This window comes from Triticum aestivum, chromosome 1A, assembly GCF_018294505.1.
Source record: "Triticum aestivum cultivar Chinese Spring chromosome 1A, IWGSC CS RefSeq v2.1, whole genome shotgun sequence".
In the NCBI taxonomy this organism is placed as follows: Eukaryota; Viridiplantae; Streptophyta; class Magnoliopsida; order Poales; family Poaceae; genus Triticum; species Triticum aestivum.
Genome location: NC_057794.1, coordinates 144,038,231 through 144,059,810, shown reverse-complemented (window position 1 = coordinate 144,059,810; position 21,580 = coordinate 144,038,231).

Below are 21,580 nucleotides of genomic sequence, written 5' to 3'. Positions count from 1 at the left end.
CTTGGGTCTTGACTCCCCATGATCTAGATGTCGTCTTAGATGCCTTGATCTTAGGTATCGGTAGCTTCAGCAGCCTGACTAGATCCACAAGGAAGGGGCCTCCAAGAACCTTCTTGTAGTGTTCTCTTTTGTTCAAAACGTAGCTCTCCATCTATAGTTTGAAATAAGGAAGGTTCAGTAAAAGAAATCACATGTTACGAGAGTAGTACAAAACAAAGGCCATTCCTATTGGGGTCTTCATATTACTAAGTCATTTCCTAGGATCACATCCTACAGTCAACATGTGCTGTGATACCATCTCTGTAGCGACCCGACCTCAGACGGTCAAGCCTCTGTGTATTTGTGCCATCCCTGGATCAGTATGCCGGCGCACGCAGTACATCAATGTATATACCAAAGTGCAATCACATGTATAAATAACGTAAAACTGATATATACCTTATAAGTCTCTGCGGAAACAATCAACGGGTGTGGAGTCCCATCAACACCATCGGCAGGTTGAGTGTAGATCGTAACCCTGTATCGTAACTTTTACTCATCGAAGAAAATATCTGCAACATGATACATTGCAGCCATGTAGGTCAGTACATTGAATGTACCGGCAAGATCACTATAAGAAGAACAGATGATAAAACTATACTATATGCAATATGGCTTTGTGGCTCCGTATCTGAGGTTTTTGCATAAAAGCTGGTTTTATTTTCCCTACAACAAAGGAATATCAGGAGTCTATACTACGGAGTGACATGGTTCCGCCAATCGATGTCTCATAGCCCAAAATCATCATAAGTTGCCCACAATTAAGTAATCAGTCCGGCGTTGAGAGTTCCAAGATAGATCGAAGTCTAGATGCTCAAATTGTCTGTAACCGAGTACACGGCTAATCAATTAGGTTTTAACCCTCTACAGGGGTTTGTACACTTTACCCGCAAGATTCGATCCCTCTTTTTTCGTTCTCGCACTTCAGGGTGTTTGAAAACAAGATGACCGAAACATGGTCTTCCGAAGAGTTCCTCTGACCACTGTCCGGTGGTCATCCAATCCTACCGTAGTTCTACATCTTCTAGCACCGTCCCTACCAGAGTCACTACTAAGGTCAACCAAGCCAGAGCCCATAATGACTTGCGGTTGCACGGGTAAGCTTCCGAGCATGAAGTATTCTTCCGTCTCTTTGAGTCTGGGTGAAGCTTTCCGCAATATGTCATGGCGCTTCTCCATGCATCCCAACCATCCACTGGTTGCTCCAGGGAGCCCATTAAATCCGTCCTTCACCCAGTAGTTGTTGGGGAACATAGTAATTTCAAAAAAATTCCTACACACACGCAAGATCATGGTGATGCATAGCAACAAGAGAGGAGAGTGTTGTCTACGTACCCTCATAGACCGGAAGCGGAAGCATTAGCACAACGCGGTTGATGTAGTCGTACGTCTTCACGGCCCGACCGATCAAGCACCGAAACTACGGCACCTCCGAGTTCTAGCACACGTTCAGCTCGATGACGATCCCCGGACTCCGATCCAGCAAAGTGTCGGGGATGAATTCCGTCAGCACGATGGCATGGTGACGATCTTGATGTTTTACCGTCGCAGGGCTTCGCCTAAGCACCGCTACAATATTATCGATGACTATGGTGGAGGGGGGCATCGCACACGACTAAGAGATCAATGATCAACTATTGTCTCTATGGGGTGTCCCCCTACCCCCGTATATAAAGGAGTGGAGGAGGGGGCGGCCAAGGAGGGTGGCGCGCCCTAGGGGGGAGTCCAACTCCCACAGGGAGTAGGACTCCCCTTTTTCCTATTAGGAGTAGGAGAGGGAAGGAAGAGGAAGGAGGGAGGAAGGAAAGGGGGGGGGGTCGGCACCCCTCCCAATTCGGATTGGGCTTGGGGGGTGCCCCCTCCCTTGCTCCTTTCCCCTCTTTTCCACTAAGGCCCAATAAGGCCCATATACCTCCCGGGGGGTTCCGATAACCTCCCGGTGATCCAGTATTGTCCCAATCTCATCCGGAACCTTTCCGGTGTCCAAATATAGTCGTCCAATATATCGATCTTGATGTCTCGACCATTTTGAGACTTCTCGTCAAGTCCGTGATCACATCCGGGATTCCGAACAACCTTCGGTATATCAAAATATATAAACTCATAATGAAACTGCCATCGTAACGTTAAGCGTGCGGACCCTACGGGTTCGAGAACAATGTAGACATGACCGAGACACGTCTCCGGTCAATAACCAATAGAGGAACCTGCATGCTCATATTGGCTCCTACATATTCTACGAAGATCTTTATCGGTCAGACCGCATAACAACATACGTTTGTTCCCTTTGTCATCAGTATGTTACTTGCCCGAGATTCGATCGTCGGTATCTCAATACCTAGTTCAATCTTGTTACCGGCAAGTCTCTTTACTCGTTCCATAACACATCATCCCGCAACTACTCATTAGTTGCAATTCTTGCAAGGCTTAAGTGATGTGCATTACCGAGAGGGCCCAGAGATACCTCTCCGACAATCGGAGTGACAAATCCTAATCTCGAAATATGCCAACCCAACAAGTACCTTTGGAGACACCTGTAGAGCACCTTTATAATCACCCAGTTACATTGTGACGTTTGGTAGCCCACAAAGTGTTCCTCTGGTAAACGGGAGTTGCATAATCTCATAGTCATAGGAACATGTATAAGTCATGAAGAAAGCAATAGCAACAAACTAAATGATCAAGTGCTAAGCTAACGGAATGGGTCAAGTCAATCACATCATTCTCCTAATGATGTGATCCCGTTAATCAAATGACAACTGATGTCTATGGTTAGGAAACATAACCATCTTTGATCAATGAGCTAGTCAAGTAGAGGCATACTAGCGACACTCTGTTTGTCTATGTATTCACACATGTATTATGTTTCCGGTTAATACAATTCTAGCATGAATAATAAACATTTATCATGATATAAGGAAATAAATAATAACTTTATTATTGCCTCTAGGGCATATTTCCTTCAGTCTCCCACTTGCACTAGAGTCAATAATCTAGTTCACATCGCCATGTGATTTAATACCAATAGTTCACATCACTATGTGATTAACACCCATAGTTCACATTGACATGTGACCAACACCCAAAGGGTTTACTAGAGTCAATAATCTAGTTCACATCGCTATGTGATTAACACCCAAAGAGTACTGAGGTGTGATCATGTTTTGATTGTGAGAGAAGTTTAGTCAACGGGTCTCCTACATTCAGATCCGTAAGTATTTTGCAAATTTCTATGTCAACAATGCTCCGCACAGAGCTACTCTAGCTATTTGCTGCCACTTTCAATATGTATCCATATTGATATTTAGAGTCATCTAGATTAGTGTCAAAATTTGCATGGACGTAACCCTTTACGACGAACCTTTTGTCACTTCCATAATCGAGAAACATATCCTTATTCCACTAAGGATAATTTTGACCAATGTCCAGTGATCTACTCCTAGATCACTTTTGTACTCCTTTGCCAAACTCAGGACAGGGTATACAATAGGTCTGGTACACAACATGGCATAGTTTATAGAACCTATGGCGGAGGCATAGGGAATGACTTTCATTCTCTCTCTATCTTCTGCCGTGGTCGGGTTTTGAGTCTTACTCAACTTCACACCTTGTAACACAGGCAAGAAGTCCTTCTTTGACTGTTCCATTTTGAACTACTTCAAAATCTTGTCAAGGTATGTACTCATTGAAAAACTTATCAAGCGTCTTGATCTATCTCTATAGATCTTGATGCTCAATATGTAAGCAGCTTCACCGAGGTCTTTCTTTGAAAAAAAACTCCTTTCAAACATCCCTTTATGCTTTGCGGAATAATTCTACATCATCTCCGATCAACAATATGTCTTACATATACTTATCAGAAATGTTATAGTGCTCCCACTCACTTTCTTGTAAAAAAAGGCTTCACCGCAAGTCTGTATAAAACTATATGCTTTGATCAACTTAGCAAAGCGTATATTCCAACTCCGAGATGCTTGCACCAGTCCATAGATGGATCACTGGAGCTTGCATATTTTGTTAGTACCTTTAGGATCGACAAAACCTTCTGGTTGCATCATATAGAACTCTTCTTTAATAAATCCTATTAAGGAATGCAGTTTTGTTTATCCATTTGCCAGATTTCATAAATGTGGCAATAGCTAACATGATTCGGACAGACTTAAGCATAGATACAAGTGAGAAATTCTCATCGTGGTCAACACCTTGAACTTGTCGAAAACCTTTTTGCGACAATTATAGCTTTGTAGATAGTAACACTACTATCAGCGTCCGTCTTCCTCTTGAAGATCCATTTAATCTCAATGGCTCGCCGATCTTTGGGCAAGTCAATCAAAGTCCATACTTTGTTCTTATACATGGATCTCATCTTAGATTTCATGGCCTCAAGCCATTTCACGGAATCTGGGCTCATCATCGCTTCCTCATAGTTCGTAGGTTTGTCATGGTCAAGTAACATGACCTCCAGAATAGGATTACCGTACCACTCTGGTGCGGATCTCACTCTGGTTTACCTATGAGGTTCAGTAGTAACTTGATCTGAAGTTACATGATCATCATCATTAGCTTCCTCACTAATTGGTGTAGTAGTCACAGGAACAGATTTCTGTGATGAACTACTTTCTAATAAGGGAGAAGGTACAGTTACCTCATCAAGTTCTACTTTTCTCCCACTCACTTCTTTCGGGAGAAACTCCTTCTCTAGAAAGGATCCATTCTCAGCAATGAATAACTTGCCTTCGGATCTGTGATAGAAGGTGTACCCAACATTTTCTTTTGGGTATTCTATGAAGACACACTTCTCTGATTTGGGTTTGAGCTTATCAGGTTGAATCTTTTTCACATAAGCATTGCAACCTCAAACTTTAAGAAACGACAGCTTAGGTTTCTTACCAAACCATAGTTCATACGGTGTCATCTCAACGGATTTATATGGTGCCCTATTTAACGTGAATGTAGTTGTCTCTAATGCATAACCTCAAAACTATACTGGTTAATCGGTAAGAAACATCATAGATTGCACTATATCCAATAATAGTATGGTTATGATGTTCGGACACACCATTATGCTGTGGTGTTCCAGGTGGCACGATTTTGTGAAACTATTCCACATTGTTTTAATTGAAGACCAAACTCGTAACTCAAATATTTGTCTCTTCGATCAGATCGTAGAAACTTTATTTTCTTTTCACGATGATTTTCCACTTCACTCTGAAGTTTTTGAACTTTTCAAATGTTTTAGACTTATGTTTCATCAAGTAGATATACCCATATCTGCTCAAATCATCTGTGAAGGTCAGAAAATAACGATACCCACCGCGAGCCTCAACATTCATCTGACTGCATACATCAGTATGTATTATTTCCAATAAGTCAGTTGCTTGCTCCATTGTTCCGGAGAATGGAGTTTTAGTCATCTTGCCCATGAGGCACGGTTCGCAAGCATCAACTGATTCATAATCAAGTGATTCCAAAAGCCCATCAGCATGGATTTTCTTCATGCACTTTACACCAATATGACCTAAATGGCAGTGCCAAAAATAAGTTGCACTATCATTATTAACTTTGCATCTTTTGGCTTCAATATTATGGGAATGTGTATCACCACAATCGAGATCTAACAAACCATTTTCATTGGGTGTATGACCATAGAAGGTTTTATTCATGTAAACAGAACAACAATTTATTCTCTTACTTAAATGAATAATCGTATTGCAATAAACATGATCAAATCATATTCATGCTCAACGCAAACACCAAATAACACTTATTTAGGTTCAACACTAATCCCGAAAGTATAGGGAGTGTGCGATGATGATCATATCAATCTTGGAACCACTTCCAACACACATCGTCACTTCACCCTTAACTAGTCTCTGTTCATTCTGCAACTCCCGTTTTGAGTTACTACTCTTAGCAACTGAACCAGTATAAAATACCGAGGGGTTGCTACGAACACTAGTAAAATACACATCAATAATCTGTATATCAAATATACCTTTGTTCACTTTGCCATCCTTCTTATCCGCCAAATACTTGGGGTAGTTCCGCTTCCAGTGACCAGTCCCTTTGCAGTAGAAGCACTTAGTCTCAGGCTTAGGACCAGACTTGGGCTTCTTCACATGAGCAACAACTTGCTTGCCATTCTTCTTGACGTTCCCTTTCTTTCCTTTTGCCCTTTTCTTGAAACTAGTGTTCTTGTTAATCATCAACACTTGATGCTCTTTCTTGATTTCTACCTTCATCGATTTCATCATCATGAAAAGCTCGGGAATTGTTTTCATCATCCCTTGCATACTATAGTTCATCACGAAGTTCTACTAACTTGGTGATGGTGACTAGAGAATTCTGTCAATCACTATTTTATCTGGAAGATTAACTCCCACTTGATTCAAGCGATTGTAGTACCCAGACAATCTGAACACATGCTCACTGCTTGAGCTATTCTCCTCCATCTTTTAGCTATAGAACTTGTTGGAGACTTCATATCTCTCAACTCGGGTATTTGCTTGAAATATTAACTTCAACTCCTGGAACATCCATATGATCCATGACGTTCAAAACGTCTTTGAAGTCCCGATTCTAAGCTGTTAAGCATGGTGCACTAAACTATCAAGTAGTCATCATATTGAGCTAGACAAACATTCATGACGTCTGCATCTGCTCCTACAATAGGTCTGTCACCTAGCGGTGCATTAAGGACATAATTCTTCTGTGCAGAAATGAGGATAAACCTCAGATCACGGATCCAATCTGCATCGTTGCTACTAACATCTTTCAACATAGTTTTCTCTAGGAACATATCAAAAATAAAACAGGGGAGCTAAACGCGAGCTATTGATCTACAACATAGATATGCTAATACTACCAGGACTAAGTTCATGATAAATTAAAGTTCAATTAATCATATTACTTAAGTGATCACGTGATCCAAATCAACTAAACCATAACCGATCATCACGTGAAATCGAGTAGTTTTCAATGGTGAACATCACTATGTTGATCATATCTACTATATGATTCACGCTCGACCTTTCCGTCTCAGTGTTCCGAGGCCATATCTACATATGCTAGGCTCGTCAAGTTTAACCTGAGTATTCTGCGTGCACAAAACTGGCTTGCACCCGTTGTAGATGGACGTAGAATTTATCACACCCGATCATCACATGGTGTCTGGGCACGACGAACTTTGGCAATGGTGCATACTCAGGGAGAACACTTTTATCTTGAAATTTAGTGAGAGATCATCTTATAATGCTACCGTCAATCAAAGCAAGATAAGATGCATAAAAGATAAACATCACATGCAATCAATATAAGTGATATGATATGGCCATCATCATCTTGTGCTTGTGATCACCATAGTCACCGGCGCGACACCTTGATCTCCAACGTAGCATCGTTGTCATCTTGCCAATCTTATGCTTCCACGACTATTGTTACCGCTTAGTGATAAAGTAAAGCATTACAACACGATTGCATTGCATACAATAAAGCGACAACCATATGGCTCCTGCCAGTTGCCGATAACTCGGTTACAAAACATGATCATCTCATACAATAAAATTTAGCATCATGTCTTGACCATATCACATCACAACATGCCCTGCAAAAACAAGTTAGACGTCCTCTAATTTGTTGTTGCAAGTTTTACGTGGGTGCTATGGGCTTAGCAAGAACCGTTCTTACCTACGCATCAAAACCACAACAATAGTTTGTCATGTTGGTGTTGTTTTAATCTTCGCAAGGACCGGGTGTAGCCACACTCGGTTCAACTAAAGTTGGAGAAACTGACACCCGCCAGCCACCTGTGTGCAAAGCACATCAGTAGAACCAGTCTCGCGTAAGCGTACGCGTAATGTCGGTCTAGCCCGCTTCATCCAACAATACCGCCGAACCAAAGTATGACATGCTAGTAAGCAGTATGACTTATATCGCCCACAACTCACTTGTGTTCTACTCATGCATAACATCAACGCATAAAACCTAGGCTCGGATGCCACTGTTGGGGAACATAGTAATTTCAAAAAAAATCCTACGCACACGCAAGATCATGGTGATGCATAGCAACGAGACAGGAGAGTGTTTTCTACGTACCCTCGTAGACCGGAAGCGGAAGAGTTAGCACAACGCGGTTGATGTGGTCGTACGTCTTCACGGCCCGACCGATCAAGCACCGAAACTACGACACCTCCGAGTTCTAGCACATGTTTAGCTCGATGACGATCCCCGGACTCCGATCCAGCAAAGTGTCGGGGATGAATTCCGTCAGCACGACGGCGTGGTGATGATCTTGATGTTTTACCGTTGCAGGGCTTTGCCTAAGCACTGCTACAATATTATCGAGGACTCTGGTGAGGGGGGCACCGCACACGGCTAAGAGATCAATGATCAACTGTTGTCTCTATGGGGTGTCCCCCTACCCTCGTATATAAAGGAGTGGAGGAGGGGTCCGGCCAAGGAGGGTGGCGCGCCCTAGGGGGGAGTCCAACTCCCACAGGGAGTAGGACTCCCCTTTTTCCTATTAGGAGTAGGAGAGGGAAGGAAGAGGAAGGAGGGAGGAAGGAAAGGGGGGCGGTCGGCCCCCCTCCGAATTTGGATTGGGCTTGGGGGGGCGCCCCCTCCCTTGCTCCTTTCCCCTCTTTTCCACTAAGGCCCAATAAGGCCCATATACCTCCCGGGGGGTTCCGATAACCTCCCGGTGATCCGGTATTGTACCAATCTCACCCGAAACCTTTCCGGTGTCCAAATATAGTCGTCCAATATATCGAACTTTATGTCCCGACCATTTTGAGACTCCTCGTCAAGTACATGATCACATCCGGGACCCCAAACAACCTTCGGTACATCAAAATATATAAACTCGTAATGAAACTGTCATCGTAACGTTAAGCGTGCGAACCCTACGGGTTCGAGAACAATGTAGACATGACCGAGACACGTCTCCGGTCAATAACCAATAGAAGAACCTGGATGCTCATATTGGCTCCTACATATTCTACGAAGATCTTTATCGGTCAGACCGCATAACAACATACGTTTGTTCCCTTTGTCATCGGTATGTTACTTGCCCGAGATTCGATCGTTGGTATCTCAATACCTAGTTCAATCTCGTTACTGGCAAGTCTCTTTACTCGTTCCGTAACACATCATCCCACAACTACTCATTAGTTGCAATGCTTGCAAGGCTTAAGTGATGTGCATTACCGAGAGGGCCCAGAGATACCTCTCCGACAATCGGAGTGACAAATCCTAATCTCGAAATACGCCAACCCAACAAGTACCTTTGGAGACACCTGTAGAGCACCTTTATAATCACCCAGTTACGTTGTGACGTTTGGTAGCACACAAAGTGTTCCTCCGGTAAATGGGAGTTGCATAATCTCATAGTCATAGGAACATGTATAAGTCATGAAGAAAGCAATAGCAACAAACTAAACGATCAAGTGCTAAGCTAATGGAATGGGTCAAGTCAATCACATCATTCTCCTAATGATGTGATCCCGTTAATCAAATGACAACTCATGTCTATGGTTAGGAAACATAACCATCTTTGATCAACAAGCTAGTCAAGTAGAGGCATACTAGTGACACTCTGTTTGTCTATGTATTCACACATGTATTATGTTTCCGGTTAATATAATTCTAGCATGAATAATAAACATTTATCATGATATAAGGAAATAAATAATAACTTTATTATTTCCTCTAGGGCATATTTCCTTCAATAGTGTGTATTGAATTCTTGTCTCGAGTCTCGAAATCTTAAGTTTTTGAAGTCCTGAAGATGCAGCCCTTGCCGATGCCATCATGAAGTTGTTGCCATTGATGTAGGGGGTCCATCATAGTCACACCACTCCTGAGCACTCATACCGACCCTGTCTACTATAGCGTAGCATTGAAACTAAAGGACGTCCCGGGCTTGATAACAGGGAGATGGATTCCTACCTCATGCATTCTACTCAACTACAAGATTCAATAACACTACTGGAGGGATTGTTGAAAGGGTGCTACTATATGCAAATAAAACATAGGTATGAAAAACATGGTCAAAGTGAACTTTCCTGGTAAGTTGATGAAAATAATAGCCCTATCGAAAATAACTTGATATTATTCGTCACTCCGGTGAAAATCTATATAAACATACATAGAATTCATATAAGCAAACAATTCTAGCACTCAAACATAACAACTAATCCAACAAAGAAAATGCAACAATAAACTCAAAAGAACTCCAAAGAAACCTCAAGTAAAATCACAAAGAAAACCACTAAGGAAAATCTACGACTTTACTACAAACACCTAACATAGTTTTGCCGTAAGTTTAAAATTTAACAGCAATTAAAACACTAAACTAATAAGTTAACAGAAAATAAAATGTAAAACAACTAAGTTAACAGAAAGTATTTTTCATAAAATTTTATTTGCAAAAAGAAACAAATAAAAAGCTTTTATGAAACACTAACTATGACCTAAACAAGTTTTCCTACAAAACTAAAAAAAATAAAATTTTGAAATAAGAATAAAATTGTTTACTCTTAAATAATAGAAACAAAACTAAATTTGTCAAAAGTGACACAAATAAATAATTTAAAAACAATTAATAGTATAAAGAAAAGACTAAACAAAACTAGAACTGAAACAATATTGTTTTGCTTAAAACCCTAATTTAATTAAACTATAAATAAATTAATATATGCTACTGGATAGAAAAGATACTATCAAAACAATAGCAATAAGAATCAATCAAAAATATTTTATAAAACTCAAAATATGACCAAAATAGTGATTTGAACAAATTCATGCAACCTCAAATTTAAAGTACTAAAATTTGAAATCCAATTGCACTAACAGAAACTTCAAGAAAGTTTGAACCTAATGCAAAAAGAATCACTCAATTTGGAATTAAAACATAAAAGATATTGAATACCTAAGATTGAAACTTTTCTATTTTTAAAACAGAAACGAAAATAAACTAAAAAAATAGATCGGACAGGTGCTACACGTCGGGCTGCTACTGGGCCTAGAGGATGTGCGATCCTATCTATAACACGCTCAGCCGATAGTTAACAAAACCACACGTGCTAGTAAAACAAAAACCGACTGGGTAAACCGATTAGATCTAAACCATAAATAAGCCGAAGCTAAACCGATCTAGTAAAAAAACTAAGTGCTCGATCTAATCTAATCACGACCGTATAATCTAGATCGGATAGACGAGGAGGGAGAGAGAGCTTACCGCGGTGGTGGTCGACGGCGAGCGTGTCGGGCAATGACGGTGGCGGCGCTCCGGTGATCTTCGGCGTCGGTGGGGTGGCCAGGGAGATGAAGCAGGCGATGACGAGTCCAACGGTGGTCGTGGCGCCGGTGGAGGTGGTCGGAGATGGTCGGCGGCGAGCTCGAGGCAGTGGTGGTGTTCGGGTGGTCGGCGTTGCCGGCCTTTCAAGGGCGCAGGAGCTCGGGCGTGTGCTCGGGGAGGTGCGGTGGACGGGGTCGAGGTGATTGGTGGAGATGGTGGGGCATGGGGGTGACAGAGAGAGTGCCTAGGGTGACAATGGCGCGGTGGCGGAGGCGGAGCTCCGGTGAGCAATAGGCGGCGAGGGAGAGGGGTTCGGGGCATCTTTAGGGGCGGAACAAAGAGGATAGGGGAGTATTTACAGAGGGGAGGCCGACTTGGGAGAGGGGGCAAACCGGGGAGAGAATCCCACGATCTCCGGGATACGGCGGCGACGGCAGCGCGATCCTGCTGCAGTGGTTGCGTGTGGAGGAGGGAGATGGGTGCGGGTCCCACGTGTCAGTGGAAGCGGGGAGAGGGCGAGCGAGCGGGTGGCCTTCCTGAAGTTCTCGGGTGCGGGCCCGCCGAGCTAGGCCAGTGGGACGCATGTGAGGGGGGAGAGAGAGGGGCCTGCGGGGCTTCGGCCGTTTTTTAAAAGAAAGATAGATAGGAAAGCAAAAGAAAAAACTAACTAAATGCAAATGATTTATAGGCATATTATATATCAAAATGTTCAGAAAAACATTTCCTAAAACATGAACTAATTTTAAAGTTCAAATAAAATCCTAAAAGAATATAAATAAAGCAAACAATGACACTATTGCATTAAAACCCAACAAAAATCATTTTTGAAATACCGAAATGATTTTAGATTTATTTTCTCCTAATTTTCCATTGAAGGGAATCATTTTACCCTTATTTCCATTTATTTATTTTTAGGAGATCAATAATTTGAAAAAAATCCAAATAATTCCAAATTGAAAGGGAGTTTCAAAATACTTCCAAATGACTTTCATTTTGATTCTTTGTAACTTCCAACTCATATTTAATATAATTGAAGAAGTCATTTCATCTTCTCTCATGAAAATCTTTGAGTTACATAAAGTTTCGAATTTGAAATATTTTCAGATGGAATTCAAATCTTTTCAAACCCTTTTCATTTCAAATGGAAGAAGTCATATCATCTTCACTCTAGGGTCTTGTGATGAAACGAGCTTGAATTCATGGAGGTCAGAATGCAAAGTGAAAGTTTGGATAGTCATTTCATTCCCTCGCATTCAACTTTAAAAAAAGTTTCAAATTTCACTCAGTTTCACACAAGCAATCACACCATAATCAAAGAGACAATCAAAAATATTTACTTAATATAACATTCCAAAATTTAGAATTTTGGTATGTTACATGTTTATTCTTCAACTTCCTGACATGTAAACACCTCACATACATCTGTTCTTGATCTGTTTCTCTAAGCAACGTTTTTCTTCAAGAGTCCTCAATTCTGTGGATTTTACAATCTGCACAAATCCGGAACTTAAGTCAAAGAACGCTTAGTTAAATTTCTTCAGACACCTCTGGTCAAATTCCTCAAACTTGTTCTTTTTGCAAAAACTTCTGAGAATGCATGTGACCTATCCAAATTCTTCGCACATATACTCTGTTCACAGGTACTCATGTCTGCTGCTGAATCACAAGGTTCTCATCAACTTAACTCATTTGCAGCATTCCTTGATGGCAGATTGCATACCTCTTCAGAGAACTCTACTGTTCAATTTCCTCAGCTGAAGAAAATGGTTGACGGCAAGAAACCTCGGAAGGGGGGGAGATAGGAAGTCAACACAGTGTTTGAGATCCCGGATGACATCTATGCAGGGTACTGCACACTAGCTGAAGAAATCAAGAATGAGCACAAGGTGTGCATACAGAAGATTGAGAGGAGATGGGCACGGGAATGGAGGGAGTACAGATACGTAACTCCTAAATACATGAAGAAATTCGTGTTACACCCTCCTTTCCCAAGACCTCCGTTGGCACCTGGTCAAATTGCAGATCCCACTAGCTTCAAACGCGGTGAGGACTATCCTGATGAATGGGCTAAGAGGCAAGCCAAGTTGGCCAAGGTGGCCAAGGAAGCAGTGAGGAAATTCAACGAAGACTCTGCTGCTGCTGCTAGTACTGAGGCCTCTCCTAGCAAGCCGAAGAAGGCTATGCCCAAGAAGCCTGCACACAAGCCTAGTGCCTCTTCTTCAATGCCCTCACGACCAAGCTCCTCAGCAATGCCCTCACGGCCCAGCTCTTCAAAGCCCTCACGGAAAATTCCTCAAGCAGCTCCAGTCCCCTCTACTGCAAAAATCTTCAGCTGCTCCTGCAAAGTCCTCAGCACCTGTGCACCTCACCTCGTGCCAAAGGACTACTGGCATCTCAATTGCATCAGAAGCCTCTGCAAGTTCCTCAGCTCCTCTTCAGTCCTCAACTGACCCAACCTTGCTGAAGACTAAGGCCACTGCTGGACGAGGAACAAGGCCAAGTCCTCACAAGAAGCAGGTCGCTTTCCAGGTTCCTTCTAGTGAAGACGAGGCTGATGATGAAGAATTAGAACAAATCATCGGAGACAGACAACAACGGGCCGCTAGAGACAAAGGCACCAATGTGCCTCTTCTGCTGGATCCCAAGTTGATCCTGGACTTCATTGACCTCTAGCACAAGGACCCCAACACTCTTGTGCCTGACTTCAATCTCACACCTGGCCAAAGTCATATGTTGACCGCATTGATAGGCGAAGAAAAATGGAAGTTCGAGAAGGCGAGGTAGTTGAAGAAAGCTTACTACAAGAAGGAGCGTTTTTTGAAGAAACATGTTGTCAAAATGACAACTGATGAACTTGTGGCCATGCAAGCTGAGATCGAAGGACTCAGTGATGAATTTGACGCTTATTGTGCAGATTGGCTAGGAGCCAAAGTCAGATTCGTTAAGATGGCGAAGGGATTCGCCTCCAGCGTTGCATCCCCAGTGCAACAAGAAATTCCTCAGGATGAAGCGTCTGCTCAGCCTACTGAAGAGCATGCCAGCACCGCTGATGAAAATCGGGTTGCTGAAGAAAATGGAAGTACCAGGGCTGATGAAGACATTCCAGCCACTGCAGAAACTGACAGGGAAACCTCTAGTGTTGCGCCCGAGGATCAATCCAGGCCAGCTGAGGCTTCTGCTGCTGCGCCTGAAGACATTGTCACTGTTAGGGCAACCTCATCAGTTGCGCCTGAGGAAAATGAACCAAATTCCTCTGCTCCTCCTGCACCCACAACAAGCATCAACCTTCCTTCTGCATTAGAAGCGAAGAAAACCAAGGCTGCAGAACGAGCAGCTATGAAGAAAAGGAAAGTATCTGCTTCCTTAGAGTCTTCTGCTCCCAAGAAGGCGAAGACTTTGACAAGCTCGTTTGAAAATCCTATCAATGCGGTTCCTGTTTCAAGCATGCCATCAAAGGAGATTGTTCCCTTTGGTGGAAATTACAAAATTCCAAATGAATCAGATGAAGAAGATCCCTTTGCTACTTCGTAAGAGCAGTTGGATGAAGAAATTGAAGTGGATAACATCCCTTCAACCCCACTAGTTTCGTCACCCATGCCTCAGTTCACTACTGAAGAGGCCGGCGTTGAAGAAATTGATGAGGAAGATGAAGACGTGGACATTGGGTGCACCACTCCAATTCTGAATGATGACTACTGGGAAAGTCTTCACCCCAATTCACCACTGTTCACACCTCTGCAACAGATTCCTCAGTCCCCGGTCCAAATTGAAGAAATTCACACAGGCTCTGAAGAACCTCAAGCTTCTCTTATTACCATCCCTAAAGAAGTTCTAGCCACTAGCGCTGATGCAAATGCTGCTGAAGAAATGGAGACCCAGGCTACTATTTATGACATTGCAACTGAAATTCCTCAGCCTGCAGCTCCAGAGACTGTGATTCCAGAGGCTGTGAAGACATTAACTGACACTCCTCAGCCCAAGCCAAAGAATCCCTTCTCCAAGAAACAGAAGTTCAAAGCTGATGAGTTCTTCAATGAACACATTTTCTTCACGGAATACAATCCCTATGACTCTGCTTGTCTTCGACACAAGTGCTTCTGGACAGCAAGTGAGATGAACTTCTATTTTTCACTTCTATTTGATAAGGACAAGATCTTTGACCATGAGCACATTCCTCATGTGGATATGGAGTACTGCCCTGCTTCACCCCAGTCCTTAGTGTTCTTCATGACACTGGGCTGCTCAACTTCTGCACCGACATCTGCGACTGGAATGAAGAACTCATTCTTCAATTCTATGCTATGTTACACATCACTGGCAACTCTGACGATGTGAAATCATGGGTGTTGGACTAGAGGACTGAAAACACTCACTACAAAGCACTAGCTTCTGAATTGCTTCATGCCATCCCAGTTAGTCCTCCCCTCGAAGGTGCAAGGCTCATCTACCATGACGCTGAACTATCTGATCATTTCATGCAAGTCCTGATGAAGCCTTTGAAGTCTGGCCAAGCTCCTCAGCCAAATTCCTTGTCGAGGAATTGCTCTATGTGTCAAGGACAATTTATAGGATATTGACCAAGACCCTTAGTCCAATCAAGGGCTACAACTCTAATGAAGAAGGGGTCGTTGGCATCATGAAGAATCTGCTTTTCAACATCATACATGGTGTGCCTATTAACTACCATGATTTCTTCATGAGGACTCTGGAAAATGTCGCTCTGTCACATTTTGAGTTGAAGCCTTACGCTCCTTGTATTATGAGATTCCTGGGATCAAGGTCTTTAGTTCATTATAAGGCTGACTTTCAAAATCATCTCAGCTACTTGCCCCCGATTGAAGTCTTTAAACGACCTATTTCCTCATCTGATGAGAAGGGGAAGGCTGTAGTTATTGATGAAGGCATTCGTCCATTGGATGGATAGCCCCGCAAAGCTACATCCTACTCTACCAATGATGACTCTGCCACGCATGACACTGCCACGAATGCTTCAAAGCAATTTGAGGGAGTCCTAGATTATGGGGTCCTCGGGTGTCCGGGCTACGTGATGTGGGCCGGACAGATGGGCCGTGAAGATACAAGATAGAAGGCCTTCCCTCGTGTCCGGATGGGACTCTCCTTGGCGTGGAAGGCAAGCTTAGCGTGCGGATATGAATATTCCTTTCTCTGTAAACCGATTCTATACAACCCTAGCCCCCTCCGGTGTCTATATAAACCAGAGGGTTTAGTCCGTAGAGGCATAGTCATAATCATACATGCTAGACAATTAGGGTTTAGCCATTACGATCTCGTGGTAGATCAACTCTTGTAACCCCTATATTCATCAAAGTCAATCAAGCAGGACGTAGGGTATTACCTCCATCAAGAGGGCCCGAACCTGGGTAAAACATTGTGTCCCTGTCTCCTGTTACCATCGATCCTTAGTCGCACAGTTCGGGACCCCCTACCCAAGATCTGCTAGTTTTGACACCGACATTGGTGCTTTCATTGAGAGTTCCACCGTGTCGTCGTCGAAAGGCTCAATGGATCCATCAATCATCTACAACAATGCTGTCACGAAGGAGATTTTTCTCCCAGGCTAGATCTTTGTATTCGGTGGCTTCGCACTGCGGGCCAACTCGGTTGGCCACCTGGAGCAGATCGACAGCTACGCCCTTGGTCACTAGATCAGTTTTGGAAACATGAACTATGTCGCTGATATCCGAGGAGACTTGATCTTCCAAGGGTTCGTGGCCTCAACCACCGCTCCGGCCTTAGATCCGGAGCCCGTCATCAAGTCCGAAGACGGGAGTCTAGCACCCACCGGACTCTCTGTGGCCTTAGAGCTCAACACAGGAAGAATAGTGTCTTCGGCAATCATTGCAAGGCCGGACTCTTCTCTGGATACTACTTCCGAACCCTGGAGGCCCACGTCATGCGAGATCGGCCCAGAAACTTCTGACCATGTCCAAACCCCACTCTTAAACGAGGCTTTGGACCTAATGCGATCCCTCGTCATCACAGAGGAACCAGTTCTGAATCATGCCCAACCCGGACTAGGGGCTGGAAATAGGGAATTTTACTTCCCACCCACCACCCACTTCATAGCCACTATTGAGGACCTAACCGACATGCTCGATTACACCTCTGAAGACATCGACGGTATGGACGACGATGCTGGAGAGGAGCAGGCCCAAAACCCGCCGGTCACCGGACATTGGACGGCCACCTCCTCTTATGACGTATATATGGTGGATACACCTAAAAATGGCGACAGCGATGATGAGAAAAACCCAGTCGAGGATGAACCTCCTAAGATACCGTCGAAACATCGACGTCAGCGGTGCCACTCTAAATCTCGTCGCGGTAAGAACAGCAATACTGGCACCGAAGACAATGATAGTCCGGAGAACACCGAAGACCAAGAAAACCCATCGAACCAACATCTGAACAGGATGATCGGGAGGACGGGCAAGTTGACCCTGATGAACAAACAGGGAACAACGACTCGGAGGACACAACTATCTGCCACTCTCCGAGGATGATGTAAGCCTCGGCGACGAAAATTTTATCGTGCCAGAGGAACCCCTCGAACAAGAGCGCCTCAAGCGCCGGCTAATAGTCACGGCTAGAAGCCTAAAAAAGAAACAGCAGAAGCTTCAAGCTGACCAAGACCTGATCAACGACAGATGGACTAATGTCCTGGCAGCCGAAGAATACGGCCTTGAGCGACCGAAAAAGAGTTACCTGAAGTGCAAGCTGCTACCCCAATTCGACGACGAGGCGCTGGAGCCCACACCACCCGTGCGTAACACGACTGATGGACCCGATAGACCACCATGTGGCCGGGACAGAACGACAACTCAAGCCGAACACCAGCCCGCACCACCTTGCCGAAAAAGCAGAGAAACAACAGCTCGGGGATACACATACGACCTACGAAAGGACCTGGAAAATAGGGCAGGTCAGACCAGGTGAATCTATGGATCGCGGGGGCGTGCTCTGGCGCGAGAGGAGGGCTATCGAGCCGGGTGCGATAAGCGTAACCAACCCCAGGCTGAAAACCGCATACAGACTCCATCCGAACTGCGTCGTGACATGGCCCGATAAAGAGGCGTTGCACACCCCCTATGCTTCACCGATGAGTGCTACCTCTTGAGCATGCATTGGTTTTCCCTTGAAGAGGAAAGGGTGATGCAACAAAGTAGCGTAAGTATTTCCCTCAGTTTTTGAGAACCAAGGTATCAATCCAGTAGGAGACTACACGCAAGTCCCTCGTACCTGCACAAACCATCAAGAACCTTGCAACCAATGCGATAAAGTGGTTGTCAATCCCTTCACGGCCACTTGCAAAAGTGAGATATGATAAAGATAATAAGATAAATATTTTTGGTATTTTTGTTGTATAGATTGAAAAGTAAAGATTGCAAATTAAACGGCGATAGAAATTGGCAAGTTGACGAGAAAATAATATAATGGAGAATAGACCCGGGGGCCATAGGTTTCACTAGTGGCTTCTCTCAAGATAGCATAATGTATGGTGGGTGAACAAATTATTGTCGAGCAATTGATAGAAAAGCGCATAGTTATGAGAATATCTAGGCATGATCATGTATATAGGCATCACGTCCGTGACAAGTAGACCAAAATGATTCTGCATCTACTACTATTACTCCACACATCGACCACTATCTAGCATGCATCTAGAGTATTAAGTTCATAAGAACAGAGTAACACATTAGGCAAGATGACATGATGTAGAGGGATAAACTCAAGCAATATGATATAAACCCCATCTTTTTATCCTCGATGGCAACAATACAATACGTGTTGTTTCCCTTTCTGTCACTAGGATCGAGCATCGCAAGATTGAACCCAAAGCTAAGCACTTCTCCCATTGCAAGAAAGATCAATCTAGTAGGCCAACCAAATTGATAATTAGAAGAGACTTGCAAAGATATTTAAACCATGCATATAAGAATTCAGAGAAGAATGAAATATTGTTCATAGATAATCTTGATTATAAACCCACAATTCATAGGATCTCGACAAACACACCACAAAAAGAATTACATCGAATAGATCTCCAAGGGAATCGAGGAGAACTTTGTATTGAGATCCAACGAGAGAGAAGAAAGCCATCTAGCTAATAACTATGGACCAAAAGGTATGTGGTAAACTACTCACACATCATCGGAGAGGCTATGGTGTTGATGTAGAAGCCCTCCGTGATCGATTCCCCCTCTGACGGAGCGCCGGAAAAGGCCCCAAGATGGGATCTCACGGGTACAGAAGGTTGCGGCGGTGGAAATAGAGTTTCATGGTGCTCCTGGATGTTTTCAGGGTATATGAGTATATATAGGAGAAAGAAGTGGGTCGGTGGAGCTGCAAGGGGCCCACGAGCGTGGGGGCGCACCCACCACCCTGGGGCACGCCCTCCTGCCTCGTGGCTTCCTTGCTGCTTCCTTGACGTCCACTCCAAGTATCCTGGATTGCGTTTGTTCCAAAAACGATCCTCGCGAAGGTTTTATTCCGTTTGGATTTCCTTTTCTGTGAAACACTGAAATAGGCAAAAAAACAACAATTTGCACTGGGCCTTCGGTTAATAGGTTAGTCCCAAAAATAATATAAAAGTGCATAGTAAAGCCCATTAAACATCCAAAACAGATAATATAATAGCATGGAAGAATCAAAAATTATAGATACGTTGGAGACGTATCAAGCATCCCCAAGCTTAATTCCTGCTTGTCCTCGAGTTGGTAAATGATAAAAACAGAACTTTTGATGTGGAATGGTACCTAGCATAATTTTCAAAGTAATTCTATTTATTGTGGCATGAATGTTCTGATCCGAAAGATTGAAGATAAAAGTTTAGTATTCACATAAAAATAATAATACTTCAAGCATACAAACTAAGCAATTATGTCTTCTCAAAATAACATGGCCAAAGAAAGCTTATCCCGATAAAATCATATAGTTTGTCTATGCTTCATTTTCGTCACACAAAAATGCTCTCATCATGCACAACCCCAATGACAAGCCAAGCAATTGTTTCATACTTTAATAATCTCAAACTTTTTTCAACTTTCATGCAATACATGAGCGTGAGCCATGGACATAGCACTATGGGTGGAATAGAATATGATAATGGAGGTAGTGTGGAGAGGACAAAAAAGGACAAAGTCTCACATTGACGCGGCTAATCAACGGGCTATGGAGATGCCCATCAATTTATGCCAATGCAAGGAGTAGGGATTGCCATGCAATGGATGCACTAGAGCTATAAATGTATGAAAGCTCAACAAAAGAAACTAAGTGGGTGTGCATCCAACTTGCTTGCTCACGAAGACCTAGGGCATTTGAGGAAGCCCATTGTTGGAATATACAAGCCAAGTTCTATAATGAAAAATTCCCACTAGTATATGAAAGTGACAAAGAAGAGACTCTCTATCATGAAGATCATGGTGCTACTTTGAAGCACAAGTGTGGAAAAAGGATAGTAGCATTGTCCCTTTTATTTTTGTTCTCTTTTTTTCTCTTTTTTGGGACAATGCTCTATTAATGACGATCATCACGCTTCTATTTATTTACATCTCAATGATTACAACTCGATACTATAACAAAATATAACTCTATATGAGTGCCTCCGGTGGTGTACCGGGATGGGCAATGAATCAAGAGTGACATGTATGATAAATTATGTATGGTGGCTTTGCCACAAATATGATGTCAACTACATGATCATGCAAGGCAATATGACAATGATGAAGCGTGTCATAATAAACGAAATGGTGGAAAGTTGCATGGCAATATATCTCGGAATGGCTATGGAAATGCCATAATAGGTAGGTATGGTGGCTGTTTTGAGGAAGATATAAGGAGGTTTATGTGTGATAGAGCATATCATATCACGGGGGTTGGATGCACCGGCGAAGTTTGCACCAACTCTCAAGGTGAGAAAGGGCAATGCACGGTACCGAAGACGCTAGCAATGATGGAAAGGTGAGAGTGCGTATAATCCATGGACTCAACATTAGTCATAAAGAACTCACATACTTATTGCAAAAATCTACATGTCATCAAAAACCAAGCATTACGCACATGCCCCAAGGGGGATAGATTGGTAGGAAAAGACCATCGCTCGTCCCTGACCGCCGCTCATAAGGATGACAATCAAAGAACACCTCATGTTTTAAATTTGTCACACAACGGTCACCATACGTGCATGCTACAGGACTTGCAAACTTCAAAACAAGTATTTCTCAA